Below are 10,703 nucleotides of genomic sequence, written 5' to 3' on the forward strand. Positions count from 1 at the left end.
TTCTGTATTTGGACGGTTCAACAGTCCCATGTTAAACATACGATAAAGCCCGAAACGCGTGAAAATGTTCCGAATGTAAATCGGATGAAGTTGGCGCTCTGTGTACAGAGTTTGATTATGCGTATTTAATTTGAGTTGTTGTTTTTTTGTTTACAACACACAAAAACGATTCAAGGGATAACAATGCTATCTGATTTAGATATATTGAAACGTTCGTTAATAATCAAAAACTTAAAAATACAGTAAAAACGATCATCAGATGTTGGAATATTTGAAAAGTCGCTAAAAGAAGCCGTTCCGGACGAAACCTAGAAATTGGTATCAGCCCTGACTATCTGAATAGCTTCCTCAGCATTATTTGTTTAACGGTTAAGAAACATAATGGAGAAGATTATAAATGGCAGCGAGCGGTCAGCATCCAAAACATGTCTGCTCTATAATTCAGTTTTCGTCGGCTCTTCACCAAACTTGCTGAGAATGTTTGTGGGCATTACATCTCGGCCAATTTCGATAACCGGCCAAATTGTACCAGACATTCTTTGATTATAGTCCTTGAATTACTCGAAAAACGGGGAATTTAGCCTTGTCCGCTCTTTTAAGTCGAACAGTTTTCATCCGAACTTCACCAAACTTGCTGACAATGTTTGTGGGCATAATATCTCAGCCAAGTATTATTACCACACCCAAATCGCCAAATGGCTGTTGTAGGAAGGTTGCACCATAAATTTTTTTAATGATGATACGCAGAAAAAACAACATTCAATGAATTACGTATATTACGTATGAAGTGAAATAAATATAGAATAAAAAAGTTATTTAAGGTCTAACATTGTTCTGTATAATATATATTTGCACTCGTACCAAGCTGGGGAAAACTAGAAAAGGCAGGAATACAATTTTCAGTGAAACATTTTTAATTTAAACTATTATTATAGTAAGATAAAATAGATATAGAATGAAAAGGTTATTTAACACTGTACTGTACAATACCAGATATATTTGGACTCGTACCCAGCGGAGAAAACCATATTGAACTCGCCTAGCGGCTCGTCCAATATGGTTTTCTCAGCTGGGTACTCGTCCAAATATATCACCGTATTGTACAGAACAATGTTAAATAACCTAATATTATCCGATCGATGCCCAGTAAAATACATGAAGCGAAAGAAAAGATTTTGGATATACTATTATACACTGAACAATATTAGATTGTTTAACATTGTTCTGTACAATACGGAGATATATTTGGACGAGTACCCAGCTGAGAAAACCATATTGGACGAGCCGCTAGGCGTACAATACGGAGATATATTTGGACGAGTACCCAGCTGAGAAAACCATATTGGACGAGCCGCTAGGCGAGTTCAATATGGTTTTCTCAGCTGGGTACTCGTCCAAATATATCTCCGTATTGTACAGAACAATGTTAAACAACCTTTTTATTCTATATTTATTTTATCTTATCATAATAATAGTTTAAATTAAAAATGTTTCACTAAATATTGTATTCCTGCCTTTTCTAGTTTTTCCCAGCTTGGTATGAGTGCAAATATATATTATACAGAACAATGTTAGACCTTAAATAACCTTTTTATTCTATATTTATTTCATTTCATACGTAATACATTGAATGTTTTTTTTTCTGCGTATCATCATTAAAAAAAGTATATGGTGCAACTTCCCTACAACAGACATTCGGCGATTTGGTTGGTAATAATACTTGGTTGAGATATTATGCCCACAAATGGTGAAGATCTGATGAAAACTGTTCGACTTAAAAGAGCGGACAGTGCTAAATTCCCCGTTTTTTGAGTAATTAAAGGACTATAATCAAAGAGTACCTGGTACAGTTTGGCTGGTTATCAAAATTGGCCGAGATGTAATGCCCACAAACATTGTCAGCAAGTTTGGTGAAGATCCGACGAAAAGTGAATTATAGAGCAGACATGTTTTGGATGCTGACCACCCGTCCGCTGTCATTCATAATCTTCTCCATTTTGTTTCTTAACCGTTAAATGAAAACTGCTGAGGTAGCTGTCAGGGCTGATACCAATTTCTAGGTTTCGTCCGGAACGGCTTCTTTTAGCGACTTTTCAAATATTCCAACATTTGATGATCCTTTTTATTGTATTTTTTAAGTTTTTGATTATTAACGAACGTTTTAATATCTAAATCAGATAGCATTATTATCCCTTGAATCGTTTTTGTGTGTTGTAAACGAAAAAAAAAATCAAATTAAATCCAGATTTCAAGACGCATAATCAAACTCTGTACATAGAGCGCCTACTTCATCCGATTTACATTTTCACGCGTTTCGAGCTTTATCGTATGTTTAACATGGGACTGTTGAACCGTCCAAATACAGAAAATACAGGATTTTTTGTAAGCGCGTGCATCCAAATACAGAAAATACAGGATTTTTGTACGCACGTGCATCCAAATACCGTAATATATTGTACGGTCACGTGTTGCAAATGAACGTTCGCGACTGGATAGATGAAATAGGTATAGAATAAAACATGTTATTTTGCCAATGTCTTAAAAATTACTTAAAGTACCTTTTTGAAATTTAGTGTATATTCAGAATAATATGTTGTTGATACTATTTCAAAAGGAACAAAATTCAGTTATATCATTATAAACATATGCTCATTATACGGATTCAATCAATTTTGAAGCCACAAAAATAAGAAGAAAAAATTTAGAATTGACAAACTAGCAAAAAATGTTGAGGGAAGGAAAACAACACGAGCAAAATAACCTTGTCCTGCCTGTCAGTATCTTGTGTGATATGTAACCATTTTCTAGTTAAAATTGATTTACACATTGTTTGCAACAAATCAAAGCCACTGAATTCAGTCTCATGAATGGAAACGTTGACAAAACATGTAGTGTCTCCCTTAAATGTTCCGTTTTTCAGCAAACATGTAAATTCCATCCTTCGTTCGCATAACAGCAGACATATTTCTACTAACTTCATTGTTCGGGTCAAGTCTAAATGTGAAACTGAAATTAAATACATAGTAATATACTATACTGATAAACACCTACTAACGTACATATTTTTTATCAAAAGTTTGACAATAGGCTTCCGTTTATTCGCTGACAGCTCTATAATGTTAATTTAAAATAGTCCATGATTATAATATACATGTCATAAATTAACTTATAATTTATTCATAGAGTATCCAATCGACATATAAAAGAAATTGTCTTCCTGTTTTGATAATTTTATTTTTCATTTTTTTTTATGACATGTAAAATGTTCAGAAAAGCTTTGCGTACTTTCTTAATAACTTTGACAAAACAACTTTTTCTTTGTTCATGGCAAATATGCAGTTCCTGAAATATAAGTAAACTTAAACAAAAGAAACTTGATCAAAAAAATAATCAGCATTAAACAGCTTTTTATAAACGGTCGAATATGAGCTAAGACCTCTCTTGGTTTAATTTATTTCTTTATTTATTTCACTAGCAGACATTATTTCCAGTACTGTAGAGTATTTCGGTTAAAGAGTAAATTATAGTAAATTGTTTTCTTAAACTGCCAATCTGAGAAAAAAAAACTTAAAGCATTTAAAACAGAGTTATGTTTCTTGCGAATTAAGTTGGAATAATTGCGAGTGTTATAAAAAGCATAATGAAGTACAGAAAGGGAAATAAATCAATAATTATATAAGAGTGAGTTATACTTTAAAGCCTATGCACTTTGTCTTATTGATATCATCTGTGATTAAGGAACTTTGAAATTACATTCTGTAGCTGCATATGCGTTTTGCAAAAAGGACATTTATTTAGGGGTTAAGTTCATTTTTAATAATTTCGTAAGTAAAACAGCTATGTTGAACTGTTAGTTTCAAAGAAACCAGTTCTCCACACGTGCAGCTAAAAGTTGGTTAATAGGAGGTGCATGCTGTGTATATTATATATGAATATTTCATTTGAACCTTGTGCACTTCTTTCCATCAAGTTTGAAATGAAACTTGACATACATCAACGACATGGAGTGGACATGCACATTTCATCGGAACAATTATGTCGGGTATTTTGTCCTGGGTCAATGTCCTTTTTTGGACTTACCGATATTACAACTACATTTGTTCCTTTTATGGTCAGCTCCTCATAATTATAGCGTTCATCAATTTTCAAATTCAAATGAAACCAGGCCCCATGTTTACAAAACATTTTCAGTATAATGAAACTTTCTTTGTCATTTATATCTAAAAAGCATGTTTAACACTAAATTTTAAGTTAATAACTATTTTCAAGTGACTATTCAGTATTGATGGTCAGTCTCAGTTGGAATTTAACCTTTAAGGTTGTGCTTCCGAGAAATCTACCCTTACCTATTATCTTAAATAAAATTGATATTAAATTGTCATACTCAGCTGAGACCGAAAAGTGTTTTGTGAATATGGGGCCTGATTTACATCATCAGAATGGAGTGGTCATGCGCATATAATCAGGACGTTCATGTCCAGTTACTTGTTTTTAAATAAGCTCAAGGCTTTTCTGTCTGATTACATTTGCAGGAGTTATGCCCATTTTGAAATTATGATCTATGTATGTATACAACTACATTTGCACCCTGTGAAACTTGGTATACATCATCAATATCAAATGGACATGTGCAAAGTATAGGCAGTTACATGTTCAAATACCTTTTGAACAAACTCCTTTTATTAAAACTTTTCAAGAATTTTCAGGGGACATGTATCATGTTGACATCATTTTTATGTAAAATTTTAAACGGTCATATTCATTGAACTTGTCATGATACACATATATTCTGATGATATTCTCATGTTCACTTTAAACATTTCTGCAAATTTGGGCCAGACCTCTTGATAACTGTAAAAAGAGGTCCCGATGATATGCGCAAGTTAACAAGTTAACATTTTCGTAAGTTGGGTCCTGATCGTCTGAATTCTGTAGGAACCGTTATCCGAACAATGCTTATATTAATAATGCTCTGAGTCAGTAAAATGTGAAAGGGCAATAACTCCTAAACCGGGCATAATTTAATCATGTCCTGATAATATATTATGCATGTTCCCTTCATTGTGATATAATTCTGTAAGTTAAATCAAGGCTAAATCCTTTGAAAACTGTAGGAGCTATCCGGACAAGGCTTATATCAGTACTGAGTAATACAGCATTCTGTAAAATTTCAAAGAGTCATAACTCCTACACCTGAGAAATCTTCACTATAACAGGACGATGCGCCATGTGCAGGATTGACCCTAGCTCAAGTACATTCTCGTACTGACGATATGTGCAAGTTCACTTCATATTGATGTATTTCTGTAAGTTTGGGCCAGATCCCTCGAAACCTGTAGAAGGTGTTATCCGGCTTACTTTAATATTGCTCAATATATACTATTCTATAAATTTTCAAAGAGCCATAACACCTGAAATCGGCACGGTTATGAACAGACTCAATCAAACCGAGTCTGCAATTTTCACTGTTTGCCTTGTTTTCGGTGCTTCCGAGGGATCTACTTTTCAGATTTTATTCATGTCCTGAAAATACACACTTTATAGCGATACATTTCTGTAAGTTTAGGAAAATTTCCTTGAAAACTATAGTACAAGATACCCGGACAAAGAGTTTAGGACGGAGGAGGAACGAACGGAAAGATTGATGGAAGGAGAGACGGACAGACAGATGGATGGAAGAACAATGCAGCCACTAATTTTGTTTTTGGGGAACATACAAAATATAATTATGTTAAAAAAACACCACCTGAAACGTGAAAATTGCTGCTGAGAAATTACGTGTATGTAAAGCTTTTATCAAGGAATATGCAAATACATGGAAAATGTAAACCAACAGTGATCTAGGTCTAAAAAAATCAACAAAAATATGAATGTCACATAAATCAAAACATGATACCATATTTGAACTACTTAACACGTAGCACTGTGTAATGACTATATATCTGGTGTAAAGAATCCATTTATATCAAATGAGGTGGGGCAGAAGTTTAGCACGTATGACAATCAGTTGTCTATAAAACAATATAACATTTGTATCGCTTCATGTATCACAATAAGAATAAGCTCATTTCATTTGATTTAATTCAAAATTTTAACTGTGAAAGTAGCTGCATTAAGTATTTCAAGTTAATAGACATTCGGAATGTCAACTGAGACGATCTTCAGAACAAAAAGAAAGCTTTTGTTTTGTTGTTTACTTTAAATTTTGTTATCCCACATTGAATTTTATTGCATAATAACACAAAGTTCAGTCTTCTTTTATTTCCTTTGCAGCTCAGATTGGCAGTTGTGACTTACATTTCATGCGCAAGTACTCCGAAATGTTGGCCTGCTATCTTTTCGACTTTTCACTTTTTTCATATTCACCAACAGTTTCATATTTATAAATAACATACGTTTAGTTCCTCTTTAATATATCTAATTTATTTTATTTTTGTCCAGACTAAATTCGACCCTGCTTCTTGTGACTTCATACTGAAACTCTGATACTGTATACTTTTATGTGTAACCAGCTGTTCCTTTGGCATTATGAATATATTTCATTTCCCTTGTTACTGTTGTAATATTATTTTTGTGTGTGGTTCATTTTGTGTGTGGTTGGCAACCTCTAATAATGGCGTTGCAAGATTCATTCAACTCTTGTATTATTTTTAATGCAGGCATCACACTACTCATGAATTCCGGGTATTAATGTTTAGGCCAGTTTAATACGTCTGCAACTGTGTCGCTGTTTGATCGTTTAGCTTAATCAACTGGTTGCCTAAAATATCATTCTTTGTATATATTATAATGTTCGGCTTGCAGTAATTCGCTAGCACTGAAGAAGGAGATCAACTTGCTACTAAAGTTGTATTTTAGTTGGTCAATTTCTGACAAATAACCTGTATTTAAATTATTACCATCTGTGTGATTTAAAACAAACGCAATATAATTCTCTGTGTACCCTTCCAGTGACTGACGCAGTTACTGTCCAAGGCATGAGGGATCTTTTTTCATATGTGTACTTTGTTTTGCATGTTAGATGCCAATTTCTGGTACACGTTCGTCAGACGAACTACATGAGAGTACTCTTGATTCCTTTCTTTTAAAATCTCCCTCTGATTCTTTTTCTCTGTTTGAAGGATTTTTACATTTGCTAAATCATACACTTAAAACTCATTATTAATTTTGTTCATTCCGTTTGTGGCTTTTTCAAATTCATTATAATTTTGAGTTTGACTTCTTGCTTCACTGCTTTTTAATTTGAATGTTGCATTGAATATTGTGCTATTTGTCTTATCATCCGACCGGACATCCCATTAGCTTGCCATCAACATGGTTTCAAAATGAATCCTGTAATCTGCCAAGAACGGTTATCCTTTTATAGCATGAAATTTTCATTTTAATGAATATCTGTACTTCTAACTTAGAATAGCATGTTCTTGCAGATGAATTATGAAATGTAATTCAGCTAACTGCTCTGCTAAAAAAGATATCTTCAATTGGAAAGTGTTGGAGTTCCTTTTATCTTCGGTTTATAATCAAATAATGTCTGACATTAGAAAGCATTTTTATAATTATTATGTATAGAATGTTTTTGGTTCAATTAAAACACGTATACGGTCAATTTTTGCAGACTATGTGCAAAAAAGCTGTTTCTGGTAGAGGATGTTGATCATAGTTAAATCAAACCCAACATTTAACGTGTTTCCAAAGACTCTGTGTTTCTTGATCTTCGCCTAGAGTCTTACAGGGTACAACATGAATTTGTATGGAAGGTTGACTGTTTACTGGAAAACAAACATTCTAGAGTATTAAAACTTCTAGCTAAAAGAACCTTCAGGGTATTTAACGAACTTTTACATACAATCCCTGCTTGTTTAAGAAAAAAGCCCCACATGTTAAGAAAGGATAACCTTTCGCGCTACTTTTCAGTCCCCTACTGGTTAAAAACCAGTTTCGAAAACTATAGGATTTCGCTTTTCTTTCCGTCCGTCCGTCAACAGTTTCGTGTCCGGTCCATAACTCTGTCATTCATCAAAGGATTTTAATATTACTTGGCTTAAATGATGAGACAATTTGTCATGCGTAAAATCCGGACCCCTAGCACAAAGTCAAGGTCACACTTGGAGGTCAAAGGTCAACAGGTTGTTTTTCCTGTCTAGTCTGTTACTCTACAATCGATGAAAGGATTGTAATATTACATAGCACAAATTCACCCCATAAAAGGATGTGTCTTTTACTACTTTCAGACCACTAGTTAAAAGGTCAAAGTCACACTTGGCGGTCAAATCGTAACATGGCATTAACAGGGTCTGTAACGTGTCCAGTTCATTTATCATCAATCAATGAACTACAATATTTTTTGCTTGGCATTATGTTCCTCATAATCAGATGACGTGCCATGCACAACACCCAAAACCCTTGCTCAACGGTCAAGGTCACACTTGGAGATCAATTTTCTTCCTGTCCGGCCGATAACCTTGTCGTTAATCAAGGGATTTTAATATTAGTTGTACAAATATATTCCTGAATGAGTCAAAGTATCATGCGCAAAACCTGGACCCTTAGCTCAAAGGTCAAGGTCACACTTGGAGGTCAAAGGTCAGTAGGTTTTTTTCCTGTATGGTCAATAACTCTGTCATCCATTAAAGGATTTTAATAGAACTTGGCTAGAGGTTATTTCCCTTGAGTAAAGAGAGTTACGGTTGATTTATTCATTTATTTTTTTTGTTGGGTTTAACATCACACCGACACAATTATAGGTCAGATGGCGACTTTCCAGCTTTGTTGGTGGAGGAAGAGCCTAGGTGCCCCTCCGTGCATTATTTCGTCACGAGCGGGCATCTGGATAGAACCACCGACCTTCCGTAAGCCAGCTGGCTGGCTTTCTCACAATGAAGAATTCAACGCCCCGAGTGAGGCTCGAACCCACATCGATGAGGGGAAAGTGATTTGAAGTCAGCGACCTTAACCAATCGGCCACGGGGGCACCCGCGTTAAGGTTTAATCTCTGTGTTCGTGACATATTTGAAACGTTACTTAGTCAGTAATTAACCAGGGTTTTCAAAATTGAAAACTTAGTTTTCAGAAGAACGAATGAGTACAGATTGGCAGCGTCAATTTCCTCGTGATTTGAAGTGAAACTTCGTTTACAAGTAGCCTATACACTGAGCAAACTGAGCAAAATATTGTAACTGGCCAACTCACATTTAGTAATAAATTTCGAATTATTTTCATGATATCTTAAGTAACTCATTGAATTTTGTATCACACATATAGCAATATTATCTCATGAAAAGATATTCGCCAGTTACGGAATTACAGATTTAATCACAAGAAATTATCCTATTTATTTTACAGCCGTAAGCTGAAATGTGCTCCAAGTATTAATCTAAAACTATTTTCAGATGTAAGCTTACTATGGCTGAAGAAAACATTAAGTGCAAGCAATATTTCATGAATTTAAAAAGCAGAATGCACAAACGTGCTTCAGCTATTAAACAGGAACTTTGACCTTGATCATGACCTACTGACCTGTAAAACATAGGGACCATCTACTTACCACAGGCAGCTGACAACTGTAGGCTAGCGCGTTGTTTAGCTACTGAGCACAGAACGATTTCAGACTCAAAGTCATTGTGACATTGAATCCTTTACCAACTTACACACAAAGAAAACAATAGGGGTCATTCATTCATAATAGACAATCTAGCTATGAAGTTTGACTACTACAGTATAGACCTAAGCATTGTGTAGTTGTTGACTGAAAACCAAATAGTCTATCGACCGACACATAGAACGAGCAACCAGCAGACATACAACGAGCAAATCAGTATACCTTTTCTATTGAAAGACGGGCATGGTTATAAAAGGCTTTGTCAGCCCAACATCAACAGAAAGAAAATAGGAAATCAGATCAAAATACTATAAGTTTCCTTTATTTAGACTAATTTTAGTGAAGCATATGGGGTTATCAAGATTAATGCAATTAATCAATGAAATATTTTGTTGCAGAAGACAGAAGGGGATCGAGACGCTACTATTTTTAAATGATGTGTGATTTGATAGACGTCTCTTACAATTCATTGCAAATTCCACGTTTCAAGTTCATCTTTTAGATTTTTATGCGTGTTTTATTAAATCATTGACTGCACTGTGTAATTTAATTCAACTTTTTCAAACCTTTGTTGTATACCGAGACAACAATATGATGGAAAAAAACGGGATAATATGTTTTTATCTAGACTGACCGAAACAATACGGGGGCATCGATAATGAGAGTCGATGGAAAAATCAATGTTTGAACAATGAAGCATAAAGCTAATTGTTTTAAACCTACAGTATGAGCTTAAGGGTATAAGAATATTGCCAAATTGTACAAAAGGCAATTATGAAGATCCATTTTGTTTCTTTTCAGGGGTACCATCTGACAGGCAATGTAATACTATAGCACATCTTATTGGAGATGAGTCTTGGTCCTTGGGCTTCCAATTAGGTTTATCGGGTGCCGAAATGGGTCAACAGCGTGACGACTACATGCGCGTTGTTGACAGAACCACAGCTATGCTCATGTTGTGGAAAAGGAAGAACGATTATCAGGCATCATTTATTGCAAAAACAATTAAATGGGCTCAAATATGTCCTCTCATTGTTTTCAGTGAATTATATTCCTTATGAAAGATTAATGGAATAATTAAAAAGAGTTGATTCTGAAGAGAGGA

The sequence above is a fragment of the Mercenaria mercenaria genome, chromosome 4, assembly GCF_021730395.1.
Source record: "Mercenaria mercenaria strain notata chromosome 4, MADL_Memer_1, whole genome shotgun sequence".
Classification (NCBI taxonomy): Eukaryota; Metazoa; Mollusca; class Bivalvia; order Venerida; family Veneridae; genus Mercenaria; species Mercenaria mercenaria.